This window comes from Ambystoma mexicanum, chromosome 6q, assembly GCF_040938575.1.
Source record: "Ambystoma mexicanum isolate Mex_15411 chromosome 6q, UKY_AmexF1_1, whole genome shotgun sequence".
Taxonomy (NCBI): domain Eukaryota; kingdom Metazoa; phylum Chordata; class Amphibia; order Caudata; family Ambystomatidae; genus Ambystoma; species Ambystoma mexicanum.
In genome coordinates, this window is record NC_090937.1 from 1,014,483,990 (window position 1) to 1,014,498,793 (window position 14,804).

Genomic DNA, 14,804 nt, shown 5'->3' on the forward strand with positions numbered 1-14,804 from the left:
CGGAAACCTGTGCAGTTCCCTCTGGGACCACTGCAAACGATTTAGGACTACAGGTGTTTGGCAGTAAACCCACTTGGTAGCAGTCTGTACCACACAGATTCACTTGGTAGCTGTGGCTAAGCAGTCAGACTTCCCTCAAGAAGAGTTAAGTAGTATGTGGAGTATACAAAATAGGGCAATCTACACAGTAAGGCAAGCAAACACGCAACAAGGCTTCGGTGTAAAGATATATAGTTATTTATTTATAAGAACACATCTATAGAAAACACTCTGGCACTAATACGGCAAACGATTTCAATCACAATTACTATACGAAGAAAATATCAATCCCCCTAACAATAGTTTGACAAGTCTAGGTTCAACGGAATCACTTATTTGCAGACAGAGGTGTATGCTTTAACCTAGATGGCACTCTAGTATTCGTTAGGACGGGAGAGAAAAAGCGGGTTAAGAAATCAACTCGATACCAATATTTTTAAGAACAAATGCAAGGCAAGAAGACAGGAACCACTGTAGATTCCAAAGTTCAGAGGGCAGGCCCACTCGGAGAGAGGCAAGGCGATGTGTCCCAAAACGTATCTTAGTGGAAATGCGCTTCAAGTCTTTATCGCAAATTGTTATGGAAAGTTTGGACCAGTTCAGAACAACAAGTTAAAGAAAGCTTGGAGGCGACCCAATGGAAAGGCGAGGATTAAGACACCTCACTCTATCCGGCAGAAAGGGAAGCCAGGCGGACACGGTACCTTGTTTGTGGAGAGACAGCTCTGGCGGGGGCAGTTGTTCCTGGTGGTGGATGCACGTCGGGTCTTTTCCAAGAGTAGAGATGATCTCGTCGTCGAAGAAAAGTGAAGTCCGGTGCACCACCAGGGAAGAGACCAGCCACAGAGTGCTCCGTCACAAGGCACCACCTTTTGGTCGCGGTACAGGGGTAGTGGCTATCCGGTTGCCGAGGTGCTCTGCATGGGCAATTCGACCACTGCGTCCTGGAGCGAAGAAAAAGCAAAGGGGACTGGTTGTTCCCACCAGTCAGGGGAAGAGACTCTCCGGCAGGGAGATCTCCTCTGTCGTCAGGAAGTGGTGAGTCGGTTCCGCAGGGCTCCACCGAGGTGTCGTCGTTGCAGGTCGGCTCAGCTTTACCCTCGTCGGATTCTTAGGTCCTGTGGCGACTTCTGAAGATCGAGTCCCAAAAGCCCTGCTTTTATGCAGGAAAACCCCATTCATTCAGCCTAGCTGTGAATCAAAACACGCTAAGTGGTGAGCGGGGTGGCTCACCACTTGGGCCAATCACACCAGAGGGCGACTGAAGTTGGCAAGGCAACTCAGTCCAGGGTGCCTAAAAACCCCCTCCCACACCCCTGTGGTAACCCAGACAGAATGGCACCACTTTGGAGGGTCTCTGTACAGAAGCCCGCCAAAAGTGGAACAAAGGGCTCAACCTTTGGTTTAGGAGTCACAGAGACGAACACAGACGCCATTTTAAAAACCGAGTTCTGGCAGAAAATACCATCCAATAGACTTATTTAAGATAAGTAAACCGGTGGTATGTTAGAGATTAACGAGAAAAAGTATTAATCTCCAACAATGGGAAGAATCCCATAGGGTTATATTCGGGGTGAAATATAACAAGTAGTTTCCACTGCCACCAGCCAAAACTTGACGAGGGGGGACGGGACAGTGCCCCCTCAAATAACAGATCCAGGAGTAATCGAATTACCCCTACTAGTACGTCCACAATAGGGTGGTTTGGACTAGTTCTGTTAGTAAATTTAGGTCTAGTAAAGCCAATTGTGACTTTACATGCCCGGGGAGACGGTAGTCAGTCCCCGGGTATGGAGTCTATGAGGGAGGTCCGCTAGGACGCCCCAGTGCTACGGCACGGAGGGTGCAGTGTAACACACATAGCAAAAACATATGAGACCCTATGGAGTAAAAGACCCCATAGCCCATAGAACACATTGACATTCAAAGGAATTACACACATTCATGTCCAAGAGTGGGAGAAAAAGAGTCTCACTCTTGGCAGGATAGAAAAAAAACAAACTCCAGAAATCCAGCAAAGCTGCTGGGGGACTCACTAGGTTAGGAAATTCAGCCTAAACAGAGAAATCTCCCTAACACTCGCCCCCCCCCAGACTAAGGGACAGGAGGATTTAATACACTCCTGGATGAATCTCATACCTCTAGTCAATGACATACATCCTAGAGAGACCATCAGTATTTTGGTGGTGACACCCTGACCTGTGCTCAATGGTGAAATCAAACCCTTGCAGGCAGATCGACCATCTCAATAGTTTCGGGTTTTCCCCTTTCATTTGCATTAACCATCTCAAGGGTTGGTGGTCAGTCTGAATGACAAAAGTAGAACCATACAAGTATGGCCTAAACTTCTTCGGAGCCCACACGATAGCAAAGCACTCTCTTTCGATTGTTGCCCACCTTGTTTCAGGATCCTTCAGCTTGCGGCTGATGAAGCAAAGGGGGTGCTCCCTACCTTTCCCACCCAGTTGACTGAGTACGGCACCTATTCCTACATTTGAAGCATCTGTCTGCACAATGAAGTGTTGGCGGTAATCCGGAGCTCTGAGTACTGGGGCTTGGCAAAGAGCCTTTTTCAGGTTTTCAAAAGCCTGATTGCACTCCTCATTCCATCTAACCTTTTTAGGAAATTTGGGCGAGGAGATGACATTCAGTGGAGAAGCTATGGTCCCATAGTTCTCGATGAAATTCCTGTAATACCGAGTGAGGCCTAGGAACGCTCTCACTTGGGTGGAAGAGTAGGTGTTGTCCAATTTTGCACAGCGTCAATCTTACTGAGCAAAGGCCTTATTTCTCCACCTCCTACCTCATGTACAAGATAGACTGCCTTACTCTGTCCAATTTGGCATTTACTCGCCTTTATGATCAGATTGGCTCTTCCAAGAGCCTGCAAAACATCTCTCAGGTGGGTTACATGTTCTTCCCAGGAATTGCTGAACACTGCTATGTCATCCAAGTATGCCATGCAGAAGTCCTCCATCCCGTTCAGGACCTGATTTACCATCCGTTGAAACGTAGCAGGTGCATTCTTCAATCCGAAAGGCATTACCTTAAACTGGTATAAGCCAACAGGGTAGAAAATGCCGTTTTCTCCTTGGCATGGTCTGTCAGAGCTATTTGCCAATAGCCCGACGTCAAGTGAAATGTGCTGAGCAACTTGGCGGCGCCAAGTTTATCCACCGACTCATCTGTTCTTGGCAAAGGGTGGGCATCAGTCTTGGTGACTGCATTAAGAGCTCTATAATCCACGCAGAATCTAAGCTCTTTAGATCCGGCCTTTGGTACTAACACAACTGGGCTAGACCATGGACTAGTAGAGGGCTCTATTACCCCGAGATCAAGCATCTGTCTGACCTCACCTTTGATGTGGGTTCGTACGTTTTCTGACATTCGGTATCCTCTGCTTTTGACTGGCAGACAGTCACCAGTGAGTATGTCGTGCTGGCCCCAAGGGGTCAAGCCTGGTGAAAGCGAGAACAGAGAGGCAAACTGATTTAACATAGATTTGCACTCTTCTTGTTGCTCGGGTGTCACATTGGAAGAGAGATTTACTCCTTCAATTTTTTTGTCTAAAGGTAAGCCTCTGAGGAGATCCGGAAGAGCTTCACTCTCTTCTTCTTCCTCGGATGATGCTAGAAGCAACGCTCCTACATCAGGTCGGGAGACATACGCTTTGAGTCGGTTGGTGTGGAAGACTGTCGGAGCTTCCTTGGGATTGCCCAAGTCCACCAGATAGTTGACCTCTCCGAGTTTACCCACAACTCTGAAGGGTCCCATCCATATGTCTTGCAAGGCCCCCTGCCTTGTTGGAATCATAACGAGAACGAGCTGGTCTTGAGCGAACTCAACCATGTTAGCCTTTTGATCGTGCCAGTGCTTGACCAATGCTTGTCCAGCTTTCAAGTTATCACTTGCTTCTGTCATCATGTGCGACATTCTCCTCCGGAGACCTATCACGTAGTCAGTCACTCTGACTGGCTTGGGGGAAGGAGCACTCTCCAACCCCTCCTTAATCAGGGCCAATGGACCTCTGACGGGATGACCATAGAGAAGTTCGAAGGGAGAATAACCTACTCCCTCCTGAGGGACTTCTCTATAAGCAAAGATAAGGCATGGCAGTAGAAGGTCCCACTTATGCTTAAGGGGATCCTCTAAAGCACCTATCATGCTCTTCATGGTTCGGTTGAACAGTTCTACCAACCCATTGGTTTGTGGGTGGTAAGCTGTTGAGAACTTGTAAGTAACTCCACAGGTTTTCCACATGGCCTTCATGTAGTGGGACAAAAAACTTGACCCCCTGTCAGAGATTACTTCTTTAGGAAACTCGACCCTGGTAAAAATACCAAGGAGGGCCTTAGCCACAGCCGGAGCTGTAACAGTCCTCATAGGAATTGCCTCAGGATACCTAGTAGCATGGTCTACTACAACAAGTATAAATCTGTTGCCTGAGGAGGTTGGAGGATCAAGGGGACCAACAATGTCAATCCCTACTCTCTCAAACGGGACTCCCACAACTGGGAGAGGCACTAAAGGTGCCACATTCTTGGAGCCAACCTTACCAGAGGTCTGGCAGGTGTGGCAGCTCCTGCAGTGTTTTTCTACTTCGGCCCCCATCTTTGGCCAATAGAAGTAGAGAGATAGCCTTTCCTTAGTCTTCTTGAAACTCAAGTGACCAGCCAAAATAATCTCGTGGGCTAGCTGCAAGAACTGTGGTCTGTTCTCTTGGGGTACTACAAGCTGCTTGTAGTCTCCAGGTGCAGACTCGGTCGGTTCACTGTAGAAGAGGCCATCTTCCCAGTGCAACCTGTATTTCCCAGGCTCTTGCCCTTCAGCCTGAGCTTCGGCCTGGTGGTGAAGACCTTCCAGAGTTGGACATTCTCTCTGTCCCTTACTGAAGTATGCCCTGCTGGGTCCACTTTCTGCCAGTAAAGACTGCATTTCAGGATGGTCAACAGGATCCAGATCTCCAATGAGTTCCTGGCCTTCCATTAGCTCTTCCTCAGAGTCTAATTCTACCACACAGGGTTGTACCTCCCTCTCAGCCTCGGCTGGAGATGGAGTTACGGGTGTATTTTTGGACAACCGCGGGGAAGTCCTTGTGGGCTGCACTGAAATGCCGGCTGCTGGTTTCGGGGTAGAAGTCTTAGGTTTCCCTTTCGCTTCTGATTTCTTTGAGACAGCAGCGGACAATTCCAGTGGTGCAGGAGTGATTTCTTTCTTCATCATCTCCTGGAGAGTACCGCACATGGTCCTCTCTCTTGCAGGTCTGGTTAGCTCCTGTAACAGTTTACTAGGAGTTCTGGGAGTATGCAATAAAACTCCGAGAGTTTTCAAATCATTACCCAACAGTACGCGTCCTGGTACCTCACTCTGTATGCTGACAGGTATCTTCACAGTCATGTCGTTACACTGGATGAGAACTGGTAATTGGGGAAGCATCTGCACAGGCCCTCCAGCTAACTTGGTGAGGCGTTTGGGTGCCTTAGCAACATCCTCAGCCTGAAAAAACGATTTATCCACCACAGTTATGCAGGCCCCAGTGTCCCTAATGGCAGGAGTCTCCTGACCATTCACCTGGACACTGTCCTTATAATACTCTTTAGTATTATCGGGGATAGAATTACAGACGTCTAAATTCTGTTGTTCCCACAACCCCAGAGATACTAAAGAAACGCTGGCTGAGACTCCAATGGGTTCGTCAGCTAGCAGTAGAAAGTTTCCACTTGCCATTTGGACTTCCTCCTCGGGAGCGAAGGCTAAAGAGACAAGCTGGACCCCTGAAGGTTTACCGTTACATCTGGGATCTCCTTTCACGCGGTCAATCGAGCCACAAACAAAGCATTTACCAAATGCTTTTTGGAATGGTGGCTTGTTCTGGTCCCCTTCTGTTTTGGCACCAGAAGACACACTATTCTGCTCTGGTTTTTCTTGTGGCTTACCCTTCAGGTTTTGTTTGGGGCCCTCTTTGGAATTTGAGTCATTCAAATTCTCTTTTGAGTCTTTTTTAGGCTGTTTTCCTTCATCCTTTTTCTGAGTTGCCCCAGAATCCTTATGAGTAGCCCTGTTGGCAATCCATAAGTCAGCAGCCTTAGCTAGGCTCCGGGAATCACATTCCTTTGAATCAGCCAAGTGCTGTCGGAGCTCGGGAGAACAGGCATCATAAATCGACTCCAACATAAAAAGATTCTTCATACCCTCATAAGTGTTCACTTTGTAACCCTTAATCCATCCCTCTAAGTTTTTCAACCCTTCACTCACCCAGGTAGCCCAAGGGGTACCATCATGGTTTTTGAGGGTTCTAAACCTCTTAAGATACTGGGAAGGGGTCTTCCCGAATCTAGCTATCAAAGCTAGTTTCACACTTTCATAATCCATCTTATCCGCCTCCCCCAACTCCATTACCACATCAGTCGCAACAGGGGGGAGCCTAGAGAACAACCAGGGAAGTAGATCATTCGCGGTGATGTCCTTGAGCCCATGATTGTACTCAAACAGTTTTAACCAATCCAACACATCCAATCTCGGTTCATACATACCCACTAATTCCTTCGGCATCCGGGGTCTTTTGGGACTGGAGCTCCTAGAGGAACCAGAGGAGAGAGAAGCATTTTCCACAGACAACTTTTTCATCTCTAACTCGTGATTAAGTTCTATTTCCCTGAGCCTTAACTCATTTGCTTCTGCTCAGCCTGGGCATTTATCCATCTGAACTCGAGCTCTTGGTTTCTTTCAGATTGAGCCAAAAACCATTTGTATTCTAATTCGAGCTTCATTTTTTCAAGTTCAAAATAAGCAGGGTTACATGTGGGACCTGGTATGGGCCCCATAGGTAGAGCTGGTAAGGCAGTTAGAGAAGCAGGGGAGACAGTTTTGTTAGCCTCTCCTTCCTCTTCAGCCTCTTCATCACTATCGTTATCTACATCTGCTGGAGAAGTTGGTTCCTCTGAACCAGTACCCAGACTTTGGTTTTCCAGCAATCTCGCTATCAGTTCTAACTTATTGCCTCTTAGAGAAAGATTTTCTTGCCTACAGAGAGCTTGTAAACTCTCAGTATTTTCACCTGACAAGGATTCTCGATTGTAAGTTTCCATAGTAGACATGTTTTTGAAAGTTGCTTTTTAGTGCTAAGCTTTGTGGTTAGTTATCCTAAAGTGTCGTAAAGCACTCTAAACTGTATACCCGATACAAATCCCACCGCTGTACACAAGTGTCAGGCAGAAACCTGTGCAGTTCCCTCTGGGACCACTGCAAAAGATTTCGGACTACAGGTGTTTGGCAGTAAACTCACTTGGAAGCAGTCTGTACAACACAGATTCACTTGGTAGCTGTGGCTGAGTAGTCAGACTTCCCTCAAGAAGAGTTAGGCAGTATGTGGAGTATGCAAAATAGGGCAATCTACACAGTAAGGCAAGCAAACACGCAACAAGGTTTTGGTGTAAAGATATATAGTTATTTATTTATAAGAACACATCTATAGAAAACACTATGGCACTAATACTGCAAACGATTTCAATCACAATTACTATGCAAAGAAAATATCAATCCCCCTAACAATAGATCGACAAGTCTAGGTTCAACGGCATCACTTATTTGCAGACAGAGGTGTATGCTTTAACTTAGATGGCACTCTAGTATTCGTTAGGACGGGAGAGAAAAGGCGGGTTAAGAAATCAACTCGATACCAATATTTTTAAGAACAAATGCAAGGCAAGAAGACAGGACCCACTGTAGATTCCAAAGTTCAGAGGCCAGGCCCACTCGGAGAGAGGCAAGGCGATGTGTCCCAAAAAGTATCTTAGTGGAAATGCGCTTCGAGTCTTTATCGCAAATTGTTATGGAAAGATTGGACCAGTTCAGAACAACTAGTTAAAGAAAGCTTGGAGGCGACCCAATGGAAAGGCGAGGATTAAGACACCTCACTCTATCCAGCAGAAAGGGAAGCCAGGCGGACACGGTACCTTGTTTGTGGAGAGACAGCTCCGGCGGGGGCAGTTGTTCCTGGTGGTGGATGCATGTCGGGTCTTTGCCAAGAGTAGAGATGATCTCGTCGTCGAAGAAAAGTGAAGTCCGGTGCACCACCAGGGAAGAGACCTGCCGCGGAGTGCTCCGTCACAAGGCACCACCTTTTGGTCGCGGTACAGGGGTAGTGGCTATCCGGTTACCGAGGTGCTCTGCACGGGCAATTCCACCACTGCGTCCTGGAGCGAAGAAAAAGCAAAGGGGACTGGTTGTTCCCACCAGTCAGGGGAAGAGACTCTCCGGCAGGGAGATCTCCTCTGTCGTCGGGAAGTGGTGAATCGGTTCCACAGGGCTCCACCGGAGGTGTCGTCGTTGCAGGTCGGCTCAGCTTTACCCTCGTCGGATTCTTAGGTCCTGTGGCGACTTCTGAAAATCCAGTCCCAAAAGCCCTGCTTTTATGCAGGAAGCCCCCATTCATTCAGCCTAGCTGTCAATCAAAACACGCTAAGTGGTGAGCGGGGTGGCTCACCACTTTGGCCAATCACACCAGAGGGTGACGGGAGTTGGCAAGGCAACTCAGTCCAGGGTGCCTAAACCCCCTCCCACACCTCTGTGGTAACCCAGACAGAATGGCACCACTTTGGAGGGTCTCTGTACAGAAGCCCGCCAAAAGTGGAACAAAGGGTTCAACCTTTGGTTTAGGAGTCACAGAGACGAACACAGACGCCATTTTAAGAACCGAGTTCTGGCAGAAAATACCATCCGATAGACTTATTTAAGCTAAGTAAACCGGTGGTATGTTAGAGATTAACGAGAAAAAGTGTTAATCTCCAACAATGGGAAGAATCCCATAGGGTTATATTCGGGGTCGAATATAACAAGTAGTTTCCACTGCCACCAGCCAAAACCCGACGAGGGGGGATGGGACAGTGCCCCCTCGAATAGCAGACCCAGGAGTAATCGAATTACCCCTACTAGTACGTCCACAATAGGATGGTTTGGACTAGTTCTGTTAGTAAATTTAGGTCTAGTAAAGCCAATGGTGACTTTACATGCCCGGGGAGACGGTAGTCAGTCCCCGGGTATGGACTCTATGAGGGAGGTCCGCTAGGACGCCCCAGTGCTACGGCACGGAGGGTGCAGTGTAACACACATAGCAAAAACATATGAGACCCTATGGAGTAAATGACCCCATAGCCCATAGAACACATTGACATTCAAAGGAATTACACACATTCATGTCCAAGAGTGGGAGAAAAAGAGTCTCACTCTTGGCAGGATGGAAAAAAACAAACTCCAGAAATCCAGCAAAGCTGCTGGGGGACTCACTAGGTTAGGAAATTCAGCCTAAACAGAGAATTCTCCCTAACACCCATGGAAACGGGAAGCAGGAGGGGTGTGTGTCTCACAAACCCAAGCATCTAACCCAAACTCAGGACAAGCCTGCATATGCCCAGCCGTAATACAGTGGATGCCCACGGGAGCCACACAAGGCAACACACTGCAAAAAAAAAAAATCAAAAATCAAAAATGGCCATGTGGAGGCCAGGAGGGGGAGGCCACCCAGGAGGTCCGAGGACAGGGTGCGCACCAACACCCACCTGTGTGGATGTTGGCAAAAAAAAACACCTCCATGGGCTCATGGCCTGCACGGCTATGTCAATGTGGGAGAACTGCTGCTGTCTCTATCATCACCCTCTGCTGCTGCCACAGGAGGTGGTGCTGCCATAGGAAGTGGTGGTGCAATGGGAGGCAGCCCACACAAAGCCCTGGTATGGTCCTCCATGGCAGCAAGCATGCGGGTGTGGAAGGTCTCATTTTGGAGGATTATAGTGCGGAGATCCCCATGCAGCACCTGACGTGATGCACGGATCTCCTCCCGAGTTGCCTGCATCTCAGCTGAGAGCGAACGTGTGAGCCGCTCCAGCAGCTGTTCTGTCCTCAAGTTAGTCGAAGCCTCAAGGTCAACAAGAGTCTCCCTGAGGTGATGGAGTTCTACCCTCTGGTCTTCCCTGTGGCCCTGGGACTCTATTGATATCGATTGGCGTAGAGTCTCCAGTGCCGCCCGTCAGTCCCTGTTGGACGCCAACATGTCCTCCCTGTGTGATTGGCAAATGGAGTCTGTTGCCTGCTGTAGTAGCTCCATCTGCCTTTCAGGGGGGACAATGGAAGTGGCCACCCTCTCCCTTGCTTGAGCCATTATCTCAACTGACGCTGCCTATTTTGTTGCCATACCGTAAATTGATTGTTCCCATGCAGTATTGCCTGGTGGCGTACGGCCACTGCGTCGGCGGGCACCACACCTGTTTGGGGCAAGGCGATCTGCGCCTTGCTGTGCCGCCACTTCCTGAGGCTGCAGGACTTCATTCCCCCTCTTATCTGCTGGCCCAGGAACAGGATCAGATGTTGTGGAGTGTGACCCAGCAACAGTAACCGCCAAAGGCGGACTTACCAACACTGGCATCCCCATAGAGGGTTCTACCCCTGGTACAGGTGGGTTGGACAGAACAGAATCCCTGCCAAAAACACTTACCTGCAACGGCACATAGGTCTCATCATCCGAATCAGCACCTGAATAGAGGTCTGGGGATAGTTGTTTCCTGTCATGTTGAAGTGACAAACCATTGATGTTTACATCGGCCTGCAATCACTGTATTTTTGTACACTGGATGTGTTGCAGTGTGTTGCACATGCCTATTTTGTCACACTATGTAGCATTTTTCATCTCATCATGTCCATCTCAGATAGATGGCTGACAGTATTCATTCACTGACATGTGGAATTTACCATGGCTATGGTACATGCCATCTGTGTGATGGCATATGTCATGTATGCGTATTGGACATGCCACTCACAGGCCAATGTGTGATGGCAGTCCTACCCAGCATGCAGCAAATGTGTTGCTCTTCCATGTAGGTGTCATCAGTGTCTGCCTTTTGGGTCCCCTTCAAACTCAGTGACAGTGCATGCATGGGAGGGTTATAGTCATGTGGGACATGTGTAAATCGTGTAAATCATGTACTGGTTATGTAGCTTGTCAGGCCTATTTGTGTGCTATGGTGCAAATGCCTGTTTCCATGTTTTGTCTTTCATGTTTTTGCAGGGGATGACGCACTTGATGCTATTGAGGTTGAGGAGATGGTGCAGATCCAGCAGGAATCTCAGGCACAACCGGGCACCAGTGGGGGACGTGGTGTGGTGGCGGGTGAGAACCCAATCTTGCTGCAGAACATTCTATCGAGGGGTGCCTCTGGGTGCACCTCCCCAGACCTCTATTCAGGTGCTGATTCGGATGATGAGACCTATGTGCCGTCGCAGGTAAGTGTTTTTAGCAGGGATTCTGTTCTGTCCAACCCACCTGTACCAGGGGTAGAACCCACTATGGGGATGCCAGTGTTGGTAAGTCCGCCTTTGGCAGTTTCAGATGCAGGGTCACACTCCACAACATCTGATCCTGCTCCTGGGCCAGCAGATGAGAGGGGGAATGCAGTCCTGCAGGCTCAGGCAGTGCCGGCACAGCAAGGTGCAGATCGCCTTGCCCCAAACAGGTGTGGTGCCCGCTGACGTGGTGGCCGTACGCCACCAGGCAATACCGCATGGGAACAATCCATTTACGGTATGGCAACCCAACAGGCAGCATCAGTTGAGATGATGGCTCAAGCAATGGAGATGGTGGCCACTTCCATTGTCCCCCTTGAAAGGCAGATGGAGCTACTACAGCAGGCAACAGACTCCATTTGCCAATCACACAGGGAGGACATGTTGGCGTCCAACAGGGACAGACGGGCGGCACTGGAGACTCTATGCTAATCGATATCAATAGAGTACCAGGGCCACAGGGAAGCCCTGAGGGTAGAACTCCATCACCTCAGGGAGACTCTTGTTGACCTTGAGGCTTCCACTAACTTGAGGACAGAACAGCAGCTGGAGCGGCTCACACGTTCGCTCTCAGCTGAGATGCAGGCAACTCGGGAGGAGATCCGTGCATCACGTCATGTGCTGCATGGGGATCTCCGCACTATAATCCTCCAAAATGAGACCTTCCACACCCGCAGGCTTGCTGCCATGGAGGACCATACCAGGGCTTTGCGTGGGCTGCCTCCCATTACACCACCACCTCCTGTGGCAGCACCACCTCCTGTGGCAGCAGCAGAGGGTGATGATAGCGACAGCAGCAGTTCTCCCACATTGGCATAGCCGTGCAGGCCATGAGCCCATGGAGGTGTTTTTTTTCTTCCCAACATCCACACAGGTGGGTGTTGGTGCGCACCCTGTCCTCGGACCTCCTGGGTGGCCTCCCCCCCAGCACCCACATGGCCATTTTTGATTTTTGATTTTTTTTTTGGTTGGAGTGTGTTGCCTTTTGTGGCTCCTGTGGGCATCCACTGTATTCCGGCTGGGCACATGCAGGCTTGTCCTGCGTTTGGGTTAGATGCTTGGGTTCGTGAGACACACACCCATCCTGCTTCCCGTTTCCATGGGCTTGCAAAGGGTGTGCCCAAGTGACATTGACTTACACGGTGATGTAGGACTCCCATGAGCTGTGTGGGCAGTCTGTAGTCAATACTGTGTATACATTCCTAGTGGATCTTGTTATTGAATTTTACACTGCATGGTGTATTGCTATGTGCTTGTGCATCCATGTCTTTCGCCTAATTTGCAGGTTAATTCCTCATGTCTTCACAAGGCCGTCTACTTTGGAGATGGAGTTCATGTTGTAAGCAGTGCACTTGGACATTTGCGTGGCAGCAGCACTGTACAGTTGGAAGTGGCCGATGTGCTGGCATGATCAGGTTGTAAGACTACCACTACTTTAACTTAGTACTGTCCTGTTTATGCTATGTTTGAGGTTGTGTAGCTGCATTGTATTGTTGGTAAGTATTTGGTCATGTGTGTTGTTAGTTCTACATTACTGGAAGCATATTGTGTGTGGGCAGTTTCCATTGAGGACACTGTACTTTGACACTTGTGTGATGTTTTGGGGATTGCTTTGTTTGCTCTCACATAGCATGACATGCCATGGTGTGTTGGGCGGCGGTGCTGGGGAGGGGTTGGGTGACATGGCACTGTTGTCATGTTGTATTTTGCAAGGGTGTAATGATTTTTGCAGCATAGAAGTGTGTCTTTTGATGACACAGCATTGGTGGTGTTTGTGAAGGTAGGGCACACAATGTAACACTTCCAGGTGACCAATCTCAGGCTGGTATGGTTGTGACAGTTGACTGTCCTTTATGTCATCATCATTGATTGTCAGATGGCATGTGCCAGGGCTGTGTGCACTCCACAGGGGTGTGATTTTAGGTGAAGTAATTATCCACCAGCTGTGTATGGGCTGCCTCACCCCGTGCCCTTTCCCCTTCCATGCGCAGCGGCCGTGCTTGTGGTTGGGGATGTGGGGCACCACCATGTCCACGGTCAGGCTCCGGCGTGTTGCAACGTTGTGCAGGACACATTATGCCACTATGATCTTGCACACTACTGGGGGAGCGTATAACAGCTGCCCGCCGGAACGGTCAAGGGAGCGAAAACGTGACTTGAGCACTCCGAATGTGCGCTCCACTATGCCCAGGATGCAATGTGGGCTGTGCTGTATCTTACCTCAGGTGGCATGGTGGGGTTCCGAATTGGCATCATCATGTGGGTGCTCAGAGGGTAGGCACTATCCCCTGGGGAAGTGGTGATGGATATCATTAGTGGGGTTGTGACATTGCTCAGTATCTGACATGCATGCATGTGCTGTGGCATTTATACTCACCGAGCAGCCGTGTATCGCCATGGCACCCAGCTTTTAGGTCCCGGTTTAGGGTTGACATTCTGTAAATAAAACTGTCCTGGGTGGACCCTGGATAGTTGGCATATACTGAGGTGATGATTCCCTTGGCATCACATACTACCTTGACGTTGATGGAATACCAGTGCTTGCGGTTTCTGTAGATGTTTTCTGATGCCCTGGGGGGACGTAGAGCCACATGGGTGCAGTCAATGGCACCTAGCACTTTGGGGAAGTGTGCCACCCAGTAAAAATCCTGGACGACAGCCTGCCTTTCTGCAGGTGTTCTGGGCAGGTATATGTGCCTGCGGACTGATGGATGTGCAGTCATGATGGCCAGACCTGGTGTAGGCAGCGTGACTGCGTGGCCTGTGACACCCCCCCACTATAGCAGTTGTCCGTTGAAATGATCCAGTGGCCAAGAAGTGCAGTACATTGAGGACCTTCTGCAGGGGGCTGAGTGCTTGGGAGCACAGGGTGGGTGATGTGAGGTCATCCTCCCACTCACTGACCAGGTTGAGTATTATGTGAGGTGGAAACCTGTACCTCCCATACACCTGGTCATCAGGCATCCCAAAAAGGCTGGTTCTGGGTGTAAAAATTCTGGGCCTGACTATCCTCCTCCTCCTCCTGCGGTATCCCACGACCACTGCTGCTAGGAACAGTATATTCATCCCGCCGTCTGTGCTTGTTTGTTGTTTGCGCGCACTTTTATGCTGCGCGGGTCCACGTACGCATTCTTCCTGCTGGCGTATGTGTTTCTGGATTAGGGCATCTTTTTTGGCGCACGCGTTAGCCCCGTTCGATTCCATGAATACGTGTTTTGAACATGCATGTGGGCGTTCCGTGCACTTGCCTCCTGCACTTCCCCCGTGACGGCCACATTTTTACGAGTTGTTCCCAATTCCGCATGTCACGCCCCCTGTTCCTCCTACTTTTGTTGTGTGCGCCGCGCTATGTGCGATTTCGCTGTGCGCTTAGCGCATGCTGTTTGGAGACGTGTGCGCCAGCGTGCGCCACGCAGAATTTTGGTGCACAT